Source organism: Arachis duranensis, chromosome 9 (genome assembly GCF_000817695.3).
Source record: "Arachis duranensis cultivar V14167 chromosome 9, aradu.V14167.gnm2.J7QH, whole genome shotgun sequence".
Classification (NCBI taxonomy): domain Eukaryota; kingdom Viridiplantae; phylum Streptophyta; class Magnoliopsida; order Fabales; family Fabaceae; genus Arachis; species Arachis duranensis.
In genome coordinates, this window is record NC_029780.3 from 43,856,614 (window position 1) to 43,870,923 (window position 14,310).

Below are 14,310 nucleotides of genomic sequence, written 5' to 3' on the forward strand. Positions count from 1 at the left end.
ATGTTCTCGAACCCACAATGTCACTTAACGTTAATCTCACTAATGCTCATGCCTAATTCATACTTCTCTGCAAGCTAGGCCCACTAAAGATTAGAACTGCTTTAACTCAAGATTCAGAGCCCACATCCAAGACTTAAAGAACTCACTAGAAGATCAAAAGGAGTAGTATATATAGGAGTAGTTTTGAACTATAGAGAAGGTGGGCACTTTGGAGAACTACCTCTGTATATTTACTTTTCTGCACTTTTAGCATGGATTCTTTTTTTATGCCATTTTTTATTTCTAGAGCTATGAACAACTAAACCCCTTTCATTGGGTTAGGGAGCTCTGTTGTAATTTGATGGATCAATTATAGTTTTCATTCCTCTTCTTCTCTCTTCTCTTTTGATTTACTAGAAAGCTTTCAATCTTAATTCAATTGGTTAGTTGTCTTGGAAAAGAAACTCTCCATAATTGGATCTCCTCTGAGCCTTGGAAAAGGGATGAGGAGATCATGCTAGAAATGATTTCTCATGTTGGACCAAATTGGGGTCTGGGCTCTTTGATTGAGGAAGAGATGAAAATGAATCTGATCCGGAGAATACAACATCTCCTGAGCCCAATGAATTCCCTATTTCTGATCTTACCCATTCTCTTTACTTTCTGTCATTTATTTTCATGCTCATTGCCCCAAATCCCCATTTAAGATTTTAAACTTTATTTTCTGTTATTTACTTTCCTGCCATTTAATTTTCTAAAATTCTCAACTACATCCTGTTTAGCTCAACTAGCATAATCTTCCAATTAAAATTGCTTGACCAATCAATCCTTGTGGGATTCGACCTCACTCTATTGTGAGTTTTTACTTGACGACAATTCGGTATACTTGCCAAAGGGAAATTTATTGAGAGACAAGTTTTCATGCATCAAGTTTATGGCGCCGTTGCCGGGGATTGATTTTGAATCAACAATGATTAAGTTGGAAGTTCACTAGATTGAGCATTTTTCTTTTTCTTTATCTGTTTATTTGGTTCAGTCAATTTCCTTTAGTTTGTTTAGTTTCTTCCTCATCCCCTCTACCGTCTCTGTTTTCTTTCGTTCTTTGTTAATTTACAATTCTGCTCACTAACCCACTAACTATTTGATAATTCGCATCACTCACACTAACAATTACTTTAACAAGAATAATCTTTTTATTTTATCTCTTGCTGTGAGTTTTGTCTGTTGTATGACAGGGAGAAGAGAGGGAGCTTCAACTTCCTTCGATTCAGAATCTGAAAGGACCCTCTGGAGACTAAGGAGGGAAGCAAGAGGGAAAGGAATTGTTGGTGCTGAGGAAGAGGAAGGGTACTTTGAACCCAACATCGAAGAGAATTTGGAAAACAATCATGAAGAAAAAGCTCACAACCATGCTAGAGAAGGCCCTGCAAACCGTGCTGGGCAAGAAAGGAAAGTTCTAGGCTCCTACATCAATCCAAATCCAAGAAACTGTGGAAGTAGTATTCAGAAGCCCACCATACATGCCAACAACTTTGAACTAAAACCCCAGCTCATCACCTTTGTTCAGAACAATTGTTCATTTGGAGGAAGTGCCCAAGAAGATCCCAATCAACACCTAACCACCTTCCTGAGAATTTGTGACACTGTGAAGTCTAATGGAATCCACCCGGATGTCTATAGGCTGCTCTTGTTCCCTTTTTCACTCAGGGACAAGGCATCCAAATGGCTTGAATCCTTCCTAAAGGAGAGCTTAACAAATTGGGAAGATGTGGTGAACAGATTTTTGGCAAGATTCTACCCTCCTCAAAGAATCAACAGGCTGAGAGCTGAGGTGCATACTTTCAGGAAACAAGATGGTGAGACTCTATATGAAGCATGGGAGAGATTCAAGGACTTAACAAGAAGATGCCCACCAGATATGTTCAATGAATGGGTTCAACTTGACATTTTCTATGAAGGTCTTTCCTATGAGTCAAAGAAGGCCATAGATCATTCATCAGGAGGCTCTCTAAGCAAGAAGAAAACCATTGAAGAAGCCATAGATGTCACTGAAACAGTTGCTGAGAATGACTACTTCTATGCCTTCGAAAGAAGTAACTTTAGAGGAGTAATGGAGCTGAACCACATAGATGCATTGCTAGCTCAAAATAAGATGATCACCAAGCAATTAGCAGATCTTACTAAGAAGGTGGAGGAAAACCAAGTTGCAGCAGCCATCACTTTATCACCAGCTCAAGAAGGAGTGAATATAGGAGAAGAAGGTGACTGGGAGCAAGCCAACTATGTTGGAAACTCACCTAGACAAATCCATGATCCATACTCCAAAACATACAACTCTGGATGGAGAAATCACCCTAACTTTGGGTGGGGAAATCAACAAGACCAAGGTCAAGATCAGAGATGCCACAACCTCAATTTCAACAACAATGCAACTCACCAACACACCTCACAAAGATCCTATCAACACCCACCTAACCAACCTTCTCAACCACCTAATCTCACCCCACCATCTCTAACAGATGATAGACTCTCAAAGATTAAGGCTCTACTTGAAAACTTATGCAGAGAAGTCTAAGATAGTAAAGCTTTCCGAGAAGAAGTGCAATCCAACATGCAGAATCAAGATGCTGCCATCAAGAAACTGGAAACACAGATTGAATTCTTATTCAAGAAAGCCCTTGGACATAACAATTGCAGCAATATTAACTCAATGCCAAGGGAGGAATGTCAAGCCATCACCCTCAGAAGTGGGAAGGAATTGAAGGAGACACACAAGAAACCACCAGAGAAGAAATTGGATGAAGAAAACAAGGGACATGAGGAAGATCAAACCTCCACCCTAAGTCACATCAAGAAGGAGAAGCGCTCAAACCATGCCTTTCAAAAGCTCCATACCCCAGCAGCTGCAATTAAAGAAGAGGGGAGAGGATAACCGATTCTCAAGATTCTTGGAAATCTTCAAGAAACTACAAATAAACATACCCTTTGATGAAGCAATAGAGCAAGTGCCACTCTACGCCAAGTTCTTGAAGGAATTGATGACCAAGAAGAGAAGCTGGAAGAATAATGAGACCGTGGTACTCACCGAAGAATGTAGTGCCATCATCCAACACAAATTGCCCTAGAAATTAAAGGATCCTGGGAGTTTCCATATCCCTTGTATCATCGGTAAAATCACAGTGGAAAAAGCTCTATGTGATCTAGGAGCCAGCATAAATCTAATGTCTTTAGCGATGATGAAAAAATGAAGATTGAGGAGGCCAAACCAACAAGAATGGCCCTGCAACTAGCAGACAGATCATTCAAGTTTTCCCATGGGATAGTAGAAGACTTGTTGGTGAAGGTGGGAGACTTCATCTTTCCAGCAGATTTCGTAGTATTAGACATGGAGGAAGGAGCTAAGACTTCCATCATTCTGGAAAGGCCTTTCTTGGCCACTGCTGGAGCCATTATTGATGTCCAAAAGGGTGAACTTGTCCTTAGATTACACGAGGAGAAAATGACATTCAATGTATTTAAGGCCATGAGTTACCCATACAACTCATTGGGAGAATGCATGAGGTTGGACTCAGTGGAGGCTTTGGTGCAAGAAAATCTTAAAGAAGAACTTGATGCATCAACAGAAGAAGAATTAGCAGCAAGCGAAGAGGCTATAGCCGCTGAAATGCATGTTCAAGGCATGCTAGAAGAAAAAGAAGAAAGATAAGAAGTGCCCAAACTTGAGCTTAAAGCACTGCCACCCACTCTCAATTATGCATACTTGGGAGAAAATAAAAGTTATCCAGTGATCATAAATTCAGCCCTCAGCCAAGAACAAGAGGAAAAGTTGCTTCATGTCTTGCAAAAACATAAGGATGCCATTGGATGGACACTTGCTAACTTGAAAGGAATCATTTCAGCCATATGCATGCATAAGATATTCTTGGAAGAGGGTGCCAAACCTTCCATTCAGCCCCAAAGAAGGTTAAATCTGGCAATGAAGGAAGTAGTGCAGAAAGAAGTTATGAAGTTGTGGCAGGGAGGAGTAATCTATCCAATTTCAGATAGCCCATGGGTCAGTCCAATTCAAGTGGTCCCCAAGAAAGGAGGAATCATTGTGGTGCCCAACGAAAGGAATGAGCTAATTCCTACAAGAACCATCACGGGCTGGAGAATGTGTATTGACTACAGGAAGCTTAATGAAGCCACAAGAAAAGATCATTTTCCACTTCCTTTCATGGATCAGATGTTGGAAAGGCTTGCAGGACATGCATATTATTGTTTTCTAGATGGTTATTCAGGATATAACCAAATTGTGGTTGATCCAAGAGACCAAGAGAAAACATCATTCACTTGCCCATATGGAGTGTTTGCCTACAAGCGCATGCCATTTGGGCTATGTAATGCACCTGCAACTTTTCAACTTCTCAGATATGATAGAAAAGTTCATTGAAGTTTTCATGGATGACTTCTCAGTATTCGGAGACTCCTTCCCTAATTGCCTAAACCATCTGGCCTTGGTATTGAAAAGATGTCAAGAAACCAACTTAGTCTTGAATTGGGAAAAATGTCACTTCATGGTGACAGATGGAATAGTTCTTGGCCATAAAGTTTCTAATCAAGGCATTGAGGTAGACAGAGCTAAGGTAGAGCTAATTGAAAAGTTACCTCCACCAAGTGATGTCAAGGCAATTAGGAGCTTTTTGGGACATGCTGGCTTCTACAAAAGGTTTATTAAAGATTTTTCAAAGATAGCCAAGCCCTTAAGCAATCTCCTGATGTCTGATACACCATTTATTTTTTATGAGAAATGCATGCTAGCATTTGAAAACTTGAAAAAGAGGCTATCCTCATCTCCTATCATCACCCTACCTGATTGGAATTTACCATTTGAACTGATGTGTGATGCATCTGATTTCGTAGTTGGGGCAATGTTAGGGCAGAGAAAAGAAAATTTGGTGCATGTCATATACTATGCCAACAAGATCCTTAATGATACTCAACAAAATTATACCACTACCGAAAAGGAGTTGCTGGCAATAGTTTTTGCATTTGACAAATTTAGATCATATCTTATTGGCTCTAAAGTTATTGTTTTCACTGATCAGACAGCACTCAAATATCTATTTGCCAAACAGGAGTCAAAATCAAGACTAATCAGATGGATCTTATTACTGTAGGAATTCAACATCAAGATTAGAGACAAAAAGGGTGTGGAGAACAAAGTGGCAGACCATCTATCCAGAATTCCTTGTGAGAATGATGATACCCATGATACAAGTGTAAATGAATTCTTCCTAGATGAACAGCTAATGATGATTCATAAAGCACCCTGGTTTGCGAATATTGCTAATTTTAAAGCAGTTGGTGACTTACCCCCTGGAATCAACAAATATCAAAGAAGAAAACTCATCAATGATGCCAAGTATTTCATTTGGGATGAACCATACCTCTTTAAGAAATGCTCAGATGGAATTCTTAGGAGGTGCATCTCAGAAGAAGAAGGACGAGAAGTCCTATGGAGTTGCCATAGTGCTAGTTATGAAGGTCACATTGGAGGAGAAAGAACTGCCGCAAAGGTGCTGCAATGTGGGTTCTTCTGGCCCACTATCTTCAAAGATGCTAAGGAATTGGTGAGAAGCTGCAACGAATGCCAAAGGGCTGGCAACCTGCCCAAGAGAAATGAGATGCCACAACAATACATTCTAGAGCTTGAACTGTTTGATGTGTGGGGAATCGATTTCATGGAACCATTCCCATCCTCATATTCAAACATGTTTATCTTGGTGGCAGTAAACTATGTATCTAAGTGGGTGGAGGCAGTGGCGACCCCAACCAATGACAACAAGGTAGTCATAAACTTTCTTCGAAGGAATATCTTTACCAGGTTTGGAGTCCCACGAGCCCTCATCAGTGACGGAGAGAGCCATTTCTGCAATAGACCATTGGAAGCCCTACTCCTACGATATAGAGTGAAGCATAAGGTTGCCACACCTTATGGTAGACGAAATTGTGACCCTCTTTGTATTTGCATGAGATTTATTTAATGGCTATTGATTATGTGTGGACACAACTCCGTTCATCTTAACCAGCAAGTGTACTGGGTCGTCCAAGTAATACTTTACGTGAGTAAGGGTCGATCCCACAGAGATTGTTGGTATGAAGCAAGCTATGGTCACCTTGTAAATCTCAGTCAGGCGGATTCAAGTATAATTGGATTATTGGTTTAAATTTGATTAATGGAATAAATAGAAAATAAAGATAAATAAACTAAGATAGAAATACTTATGTAAATTAATGGTGGGAATTTCAGATAGGCGTATGGAGATGCTGTGCTCCTATCGAATTTCTACTTTCTTATTACATTCATCCAATCCTTCTTACTCCTTTCCATGGCAAGCTGTATGTAGGGCATCACCATTGTCAATGGCTACATCCTATCCTCTCAATGAAAATGGTCCTATGCTCTGTCACAGCACGGCTAATCATCTGTCGGTTCTCAATCAGGTTGGAATAGAATCCCTTGATTCTTTTGCGTCTGTCACTAACGCCTAGCCTTCAGGAGTTTGAAGCTCATCACAGTCATTCAATACCGGAATCTTACTCGGAATACCATAGACAAGGTTAGACTTTCCAGATTCCCGGAATCCTACTCGGAATACCACAGACAAGGTTAGACTTTCCGGATTCCCATGAATGCTGCCATCTATCTAGCTTATACCATGAAGATTCTGTTGGGGAATCTAAGAGATATGTGCCCGGCCTAAGGTAGAACGGAAGTGGTTGTCAGTCACGTGCATTCATAGGTGAGAATGATGATGAGTGTCATGGATCATCACATTCATCAAGTTGAAGTGCAACGTATATCTTTCATCACATTCATCATGTTCTTGGGTACGAATGAATATCTTGGAATAAGAATAAGAGAGATTTGAATAAAAGAAAATAGAATTGTATTGAAACTTGAGGTACAGCAGAGCTCCACACCCTTAATCTATGGTGTGTAGAAACTCCACCGTTGAAAATACATAAGTGAAAGGTTCAGGCATGGCCGAGAGGCCAGCCCTTGAATGATCAAAAGACCGAATGGCCTAAAGATGACTAATACACTAGTAAAAAGTCTTATTTATACTAAACTAGCTACTAGGGTTTACATGAGTAAGTAATTGATGCATAAATCCACTTCCGGGGCCCACTTGGTGTATGATTAGGCTGAGCTTGATCTATCCATGAGCTGAGGCTCCTCTTGGAGTTGAACTCCGAGTTATGACGTGTTTTGGGCGTTCAACTCCGGATCATGACGTTCTTCTGGCGTTTAACTCCAGACAGCAGCATGTACTTAGCGTTGAGCGCCACTTTACGTCGTCAATTCCCGAATAAAATATGGACTATTATATATTGCTGGAAAGCTCTGTATGTCTAATTTCCAACGCCGTTGAGAGCGTGCCATTTGGAGTTCTGTAGCTCCAGAAAATCTATTTTGAGTGCAGGGAGGTCAGATTTCAATAGCATCAGCAGTCCTTTGTCAGCCTCCTATCAGAGTTTTGCTCAAGTCCCTCAATTTCAGCCAGAAATTACCTGAAATCACATAAAAACACACAAACTCATAGTAAAGTCCAGAAGTGTGAATTTAGCATAAAAACTAATGAAAACATCCCTAAAAGTAGCTTGAACTTACTAAAAACTACCTAAAAACAATGCCAAAAAGCGTATAAATTATCCGCTCATCACCTTATCATCCCCAAATAAGTGGGCAAACAGAGATATCTAATCGAGAGTTGAAAAGGATTTTGGAAAAAACTGTGGGGATATCAAGAAAGGATTGGACAAATATGCTAGATGATGCTCTTTGGGCATACAGGACAGCCTTCAAAACACCAATTCGGATGTCTGCATATCAACTGGTGTATGGTAAGGCTTGTCACTTGCCATTAGAGCTGGAGCAGAAGGCCTCCTGGGCCCTTAAAATATTGAACCTAGACAGCACTGCTGTTGGTGAAAAAAGGGTCTTGTAGCTTTAAGAATTGGAAGAGTTTAGATCTCAAGCCTATGAAAATACCAATATCTATAAGGAAAAAGCAAAAAGGAGACATGATCTCAACTTGGTACCAAGAAGTTTCGAAGAAGGGCAACATGTGCTTCTCTACAACTCTAGACTGAAACTCTTTCCTGGGAAACTCAAATCAAGATGGTCGGGACCCTTTCTAGTCACAAAAGTCTCACCTTATGGACACATAGAAATAATGGAAGAAGGCTCAAAGAGAAGATTCACTGTGAATGGACAAAGACTCAAACATTGCTTGGGCAGCATGGGGGAAACCCCCAAACAGAAGTATAACCTCAACTAAGGAAAGAATCGTCGAGCTAGCGACGCTAAAAAAGTGCTTTGTTGGGAGGCAACCCAACCTGAGGTAACTCTCTTTTCGTAAGTCTTTCAATAAAAATTTCAAGTTAGATTCTCTGTAGTGTGAGGAGCTAAGTTTGGTGTTACACACCAAAAACAATTCAAGGGTGAATATAGGGCTCTAAGTTTGGTGTTCCACTAAAAACTCCAGCTGAAGAGTGCATTGCAACCCTTAGTGATGAAGCATTGCTCTAGCAATTAGAGAACTCACTTGATAGAGGCTTAACCTCTAATACATAAATTGTCTTTTTAGCTCATAGTTATTTCTTAATAAAAAGCACACAAAGTTCTTACATGCATCCAATTTGTCAAAGTAAGCAAAGAACTAAGTTTGGTGTTCACACACCAAGTTAAGTTCAGAAGCTCACAAGCACACATGCATGCTAACCCTTTTCCAAGTGCTTGGGGAACAAGCAACTTTCAATAGTGTTGTAGGAATTCAATTAATCTCAGGGAATGAGCATACCACATCATCCAAGGAAATAGACAAGGATGCAAATGCTAGCACGAGAATACCAAGGAAGATATCATGAGGTTGTATCAAACCATCTCGAAATGCAGAACTTTAAGTGAAAAATGATTGAATAGAACCTGCATATTTTACTTGTTCCTCTTTATTCACATCCAAGTGTGCTAACTTAATGTCCCTGGTGATCACTTTCATCTTTCTTACTTGTATGCTTGTCTTTTTAAGTTAATCAAAAAAAAAAAAGAAAATGTTATGAAAAGAACAAGAGTGAAGTTATTTTGTGAAGTAGGTTCTGAATGTTTGTGGTAGGATGATTAGTAAGCTAAGTTGGTTCACCAAACAAGGAAAGAAAGCAACTATCTATCCCAAGTCCTATGCTTGAAACACATCCTTTGAGACTAACTAAACAATAAGATCCCAATAAGAAAAGAGAAGGAGCAATAAAAGTGAAAAGGAAAGAAACACAATAAGAAACAATGCTAGGCACCAAGGGTTTCAAAATTGAGGAATGTGTCTGTGGTGTTTATGTGCAAGAGATATACTTGGATGAATAAGCTCTTAGGGGTGCCTTATCACTTGGTAACTTGGATTAACTAATTCGGGATTATCAGTTGAAAGTCCACTATCAAGAGTAACCTTTGCTACAGAGCACTTAGTAATCCAAAGAGGTGCTGGACACCAAGGTCTCAAGAAAGAAAAATAACAAACCATGTGCCTGTGGTGTGTATGTATGAAGGAAAGAGACTTGAGGGAGTAAGTCCTTAGGGGTGTCTTAACACCTAGCACCTTAAAACCAACTGGTTTGGGAGAAAGTTTATCATAAAGAGTCGCCCTCTTATAGAGCACTTAGCCAAAAGAAGAATGTAATAAACCTTGGAAAAGAAGGGAGGATCAACAAGAAAGAAGTCTCAAAGGATGCAATCAAGAAAGTGACCAAGGAATTGATAAAGGCTTGAAACCTAAAGGGAAAGAACCTAAGTTGCTATGCATGAAACCCCATAAACCACGAATTCTACTTCTATATTATCTTCTTGTTCTTTCATTTCATTCTTCCTATGTTTCAGTACAAGCAAGCTTTAAGTTTGGTGTTGTGATGCCAGGGCATCTAGGCTAGTTTCACTGACCTTTTCTTTACTGTTTTAGGGTAGTTTCATGCATTTTCTTATTGAATAAGGCAAGTTTTGGATGAAAATACACTTACACCTTGATTCAAGCAACTATTATGAATTTTATATGATTTCATGATGATTTTTCTAGAATTGCATGATAAATTGATGATCCATAATCTCATGACTTTGGCTAGAGCTTTGATGCACTTTATTTGCTTGATTTTAGGGCAAAGGAAGCAAGAAAGAACCACGTTAGTACTCACGTTAATCTAGTTAACGTGAACACTAATGTGGAATGGCAAATAGCTTGCAACGTTAATGAGAAAAGAGATCACCAATAACGCCTGCGAAGCCATCAATAGCTCACGTTACTTGCCATGTGAACTAAGTTAACGTGGTAGTTAACGTGGAGACAAAAGAGAACTCTAACGTTAGTGGTAAAAGTGAACACCACTAACGTTCCAAAACTTGGCAATGAGCCACATTAAAAGTCACGTTAACTTAGTTAACGTGAACTCTAACGTGGAAGAGAAGAACAATGCCAACGTTAGTGACACTCAACTTTGTCACTAATGTTGGATCAACTAGCATTGCCTACGTTAGTGGTCACGTTAAGACCACTAATATGAGAGTTAACGTGGAATTGAGGATTGATGAGCCAACGTTAGTGACACTCACTTTTGTCACTAATGTTGGAAGATGACATTCTCTACTACGTTAAGAGTCACGTTAACTTAGTTAACGTGAGCTCTAACGTGGAGAGTAGGGGCATTTGGAGCGTTAGTGACAAAGGTAAGTGTCACTAACGCTCTCGAAGGTGAAGCATACCCACGTTAAGAGCCACGTTAGTTACACTAACATGAACTCTAACGTAGGGACAAAAGGCACATAGCAACGTTATTAGGAAAGGTGAGTCCCAATAACGCTTGCAAAAGGGGTATAAGCCAACGTTATTGGAAAAGGTGAGTCCCAATAACGTTAGCAAAGATTTAGAAGGCAACGTTAGTGGTCACGTTAGTCCTAATAACGTTAGCAAAAAGTGATTGCCACTAACGTTCTCGAACCCACAATGTCACTTAACGTTAATCTCACTAACGCTGATGCGAGCAGAAATTGGCGAATTAAAAATTATTAAAATATATACATTACAAGTATAGTTCTTAACTCGCCAGAAATCCACTTATCAATTTAGAAAGGTGTCACAGCAACTTAAAATTAAAATACTGGGAGTACGAATCCCAGGTCATCTCCCAACGAGTTGCAGAAAAGTGTGCTATTTTATTAATCAGATGTTTTCAAAAAGGTTTGAGTTGAGTAAAAAGGAATTTAAATTAGAGAATTTGAATAATGTAAATAAAAGCCTTGACTGGGAGTTGATTAGTTGGAAGCCCCATTATTGTTGGATTACTCTCTAGATTAATTGATAATTAAAGGTTATCCTGTTTAGTTATCTCTTACTAGGTAAGGGAAAGTCAAACAAGTTGGAATGCTACGTCCGTTCACAAGTTGCAACCCACTTAATTAAAAGGGATTGGTGTTAGTGAATAGAGGGAAATCCAACAATAAACCCAATTACAATCTTTCTTTTAAGCCTTCGAACTCAAGGGCTCCTTTCAATCAACTCCGTATCAAGTTAGGGAACTACTCGCTCATTGTGAATATAAAATTCATAACATATGAAAAGGAATTAAAGAAAGACATTGTAAATAAAAATCAAAATAATCAATTAAAAATAAAAGTAATCCTTGTATTAAATAATCCTAAAAATATTCCAATGGTAAAATTAAGCAAAGCAAAGAACATGAAAGAGTAAAGCCAAGTAAAGGAAACGAACTAGAATGACGAAGTCTTGATGAGGTAATAACTCTTCTCAGTATCCCAATGCAAAAAATGGTAGAAAAATAAAATCCTAAGAACTATGAATGTGTAGAGAGAAAAACCTAGAGGAGGAGTAAAAACTAGATCTAAAACTAAAACTGTGTAGGATGAATTGTTCTTCCTGGTTTCTGCATATTTTCTGGCTCTAGTCTGCTGTTCTGGGCCGAAAACTGGGTCAAAATAGGGTCCAAAATTCCCCCCAGCAAATTGTGCAGATTATGCAGATCGCGCACGTCACGTGATCGCGTCATCCATGCGGACGCGTCATTCGCATTTTTTTCCTGCCACACGTTCGCGTTGTCCACGCTTCCGCATCACTTGTGCTTTTCCAATCCGCGCGGTCACGTGAGCCATGCGGCCGCGTCACTGCGATTTCTCCTCTTTCGCGTAAACGCGTGAGCCATGCGGCCGCATCACTTCTCGCTGGTTATCTCCTCAATTTCTCGTGTTCCTTCCATTTTTGCTAGCTTTCTTTCCAATCTCCAACTCATTCATGCCCTATAAAGCCTGAAACACTTAACACACAGGTTACGGCATCGAATGGAATAAAGGAGAATTAGAATGCATAATTAAAAGTCACTAGGAAGCAGTTTTCAATCATGTAATAATTTCAGGAAGGAAATATAAATGCATGCTAAATTAATGAATAAGTGGGTAAGGATCATGATAAAACCACACAATTAAAGACAGTATAAACCATAAAATAGTGGTTTATCAACCTCCCCACACTTAAACATTAGCATGTCCTCATGCTTAACTGAAGGAGATAAGATAAATAAGTATGAACATGTAGAAACTCATGCAATGCAATGCAACCTATATATATGAATGCAACTATATGATTCTTGCCCACTTGATCAAAAGTAAATAAACTCTTCAAAACAATTAAAAATCAAATTCCACTAATTCTATCATTATACAGTAAGACAGATAAAAGTGCAAGAAGATAGCTCATGAAAGCAGGAAATATGGAAATTCAAGCATTGAACCCTCACTGATGATGTATGTACGCTCTAATCTCTCTAGTGTATAGGGTAATCACTCTATCCTTCCCTAATTATGCTCTCTAACTTTTGTTTTTCTCCTAACCAATCAACAACAGTTAATATGCCAATGCAAACATCATGAGGTCTTTTCAAGGTTGTAATGGGGCCAAGGTAAAGGTAGGGATACATATATGGTTAAGTGAGCTTATAAATTGAATCTTTAATTAACCCAAGCTATATATTTTATATAACCTTAGAATTCTTACCTAGCTACCCAGAATTCCCTTTTACATTCCATACTCATGAATCAAATTTTTTTTTTTATCATATGTGCATTGATCTTTGAATTCTTAATTCAGCATTGGGGTAATTTTGTCCCCTTATTTATTTATTGATTTTTTTCTTTTTTTTAATATAGACATAAAAATAAACATAGCTTATCAACGCACATAGATTTTTAATTCTTATAGTTTCACATGAGTAGGTATCCAAATTCCCATTGTATTATCATGACATATTCCCTTAATAACTTTTGTTCCCACAATTTCCCATACTTAACTAGCATACACAATTCTATCTTAAGCTAACCAAAGATTCAATTTGGGATATACCATTGTTTTTCCGCTTAAGGCTAGTAATATGGTAAAATATAGAACAAATGGGATTTAAAGGCTCAAAGTGGTTAACAAAGGTAATTGAAAAGGGTAGGCTTAATTTGGATAAGTGAGTTTAAACAAATAATGGCCTTAATCATATGCAAGCATACAAACATAATAAATATTAGACATATAGGATGAAACAAAATATAGATTACAATCATAGAGAAGTAAACACACAAGAATAAAATAATTATGGTTAAATAATGTTACCATGCATAAAGGCTCAAATCTTCATAGGTTGTGTGTTCTTTAGCTCAAAAATCATGTTCCAAATACAACTTCAAGCAGATTTATCATAAAAAAATTTTTAATTAAAATTAGTGAAATTTTGTTCCAAAGATAGAGTCATAGAACAAACTTATTGTCTTTTCAATCAAGTAGAACATGCATGCAACTAACCTATTACTATGCAATTTATCCAATTCTATAAAAGAAAGAAAATCTAACTAAAATATCCTAATTTATTGGTGCTAGGGAAGAGAAATTACCTCCGGAAGTCAGGTACTAACCGACCTCCCCACACTTAAGGATTTACACCGTCCTCGGTGCCATCTGTCAGGAACAGTGGTGGGCTGGTGGCAGTGTCTCCACAATCAGGACCGTTGTGGCTCCCTGTGCTGGTGAAAGAAGTGGAGTCTGGAGTGCCTGGATCGTCATTGGGTCGGTGATTGCCTGTAAGTAGCTCCTTGAGGTACTTGAATTGGCAGTGGTTGCGGTGCTCTTGGAGCTTTGCTTTCTGGTCTTGTTAGTCCAACCTCTTCAGTATTTGATGTAGCAGCTGACTGGTAGAAGGTGGAATGTCTGCAGCATCTTCTGTGGACTGGATGGTAGTGGCAAGTGGTGGTCT

The 14,310-nt window shown here is 38.8% G+C and overlaps 1 non-coding gene across 1 annotated transcript; it reads right to left on the bottom strand.

Annotated features, from left to right (window-relative positions):
- Positions 1-1,795: 1,795 nt before the first annotated feature.
- On the bottom strand, positions 1,796-1,902 carry LOC127741894 (small nucleolar RNA R71). The gene has a single exon (XR_008003082.1). It is a non-coding gene; the product is annotated as a small nucleolar RNA R71 (small nucleolar RNA).
- Between the last annotated feature and the right edge of the window lie 12,408 nt (positions 1,903-14,310).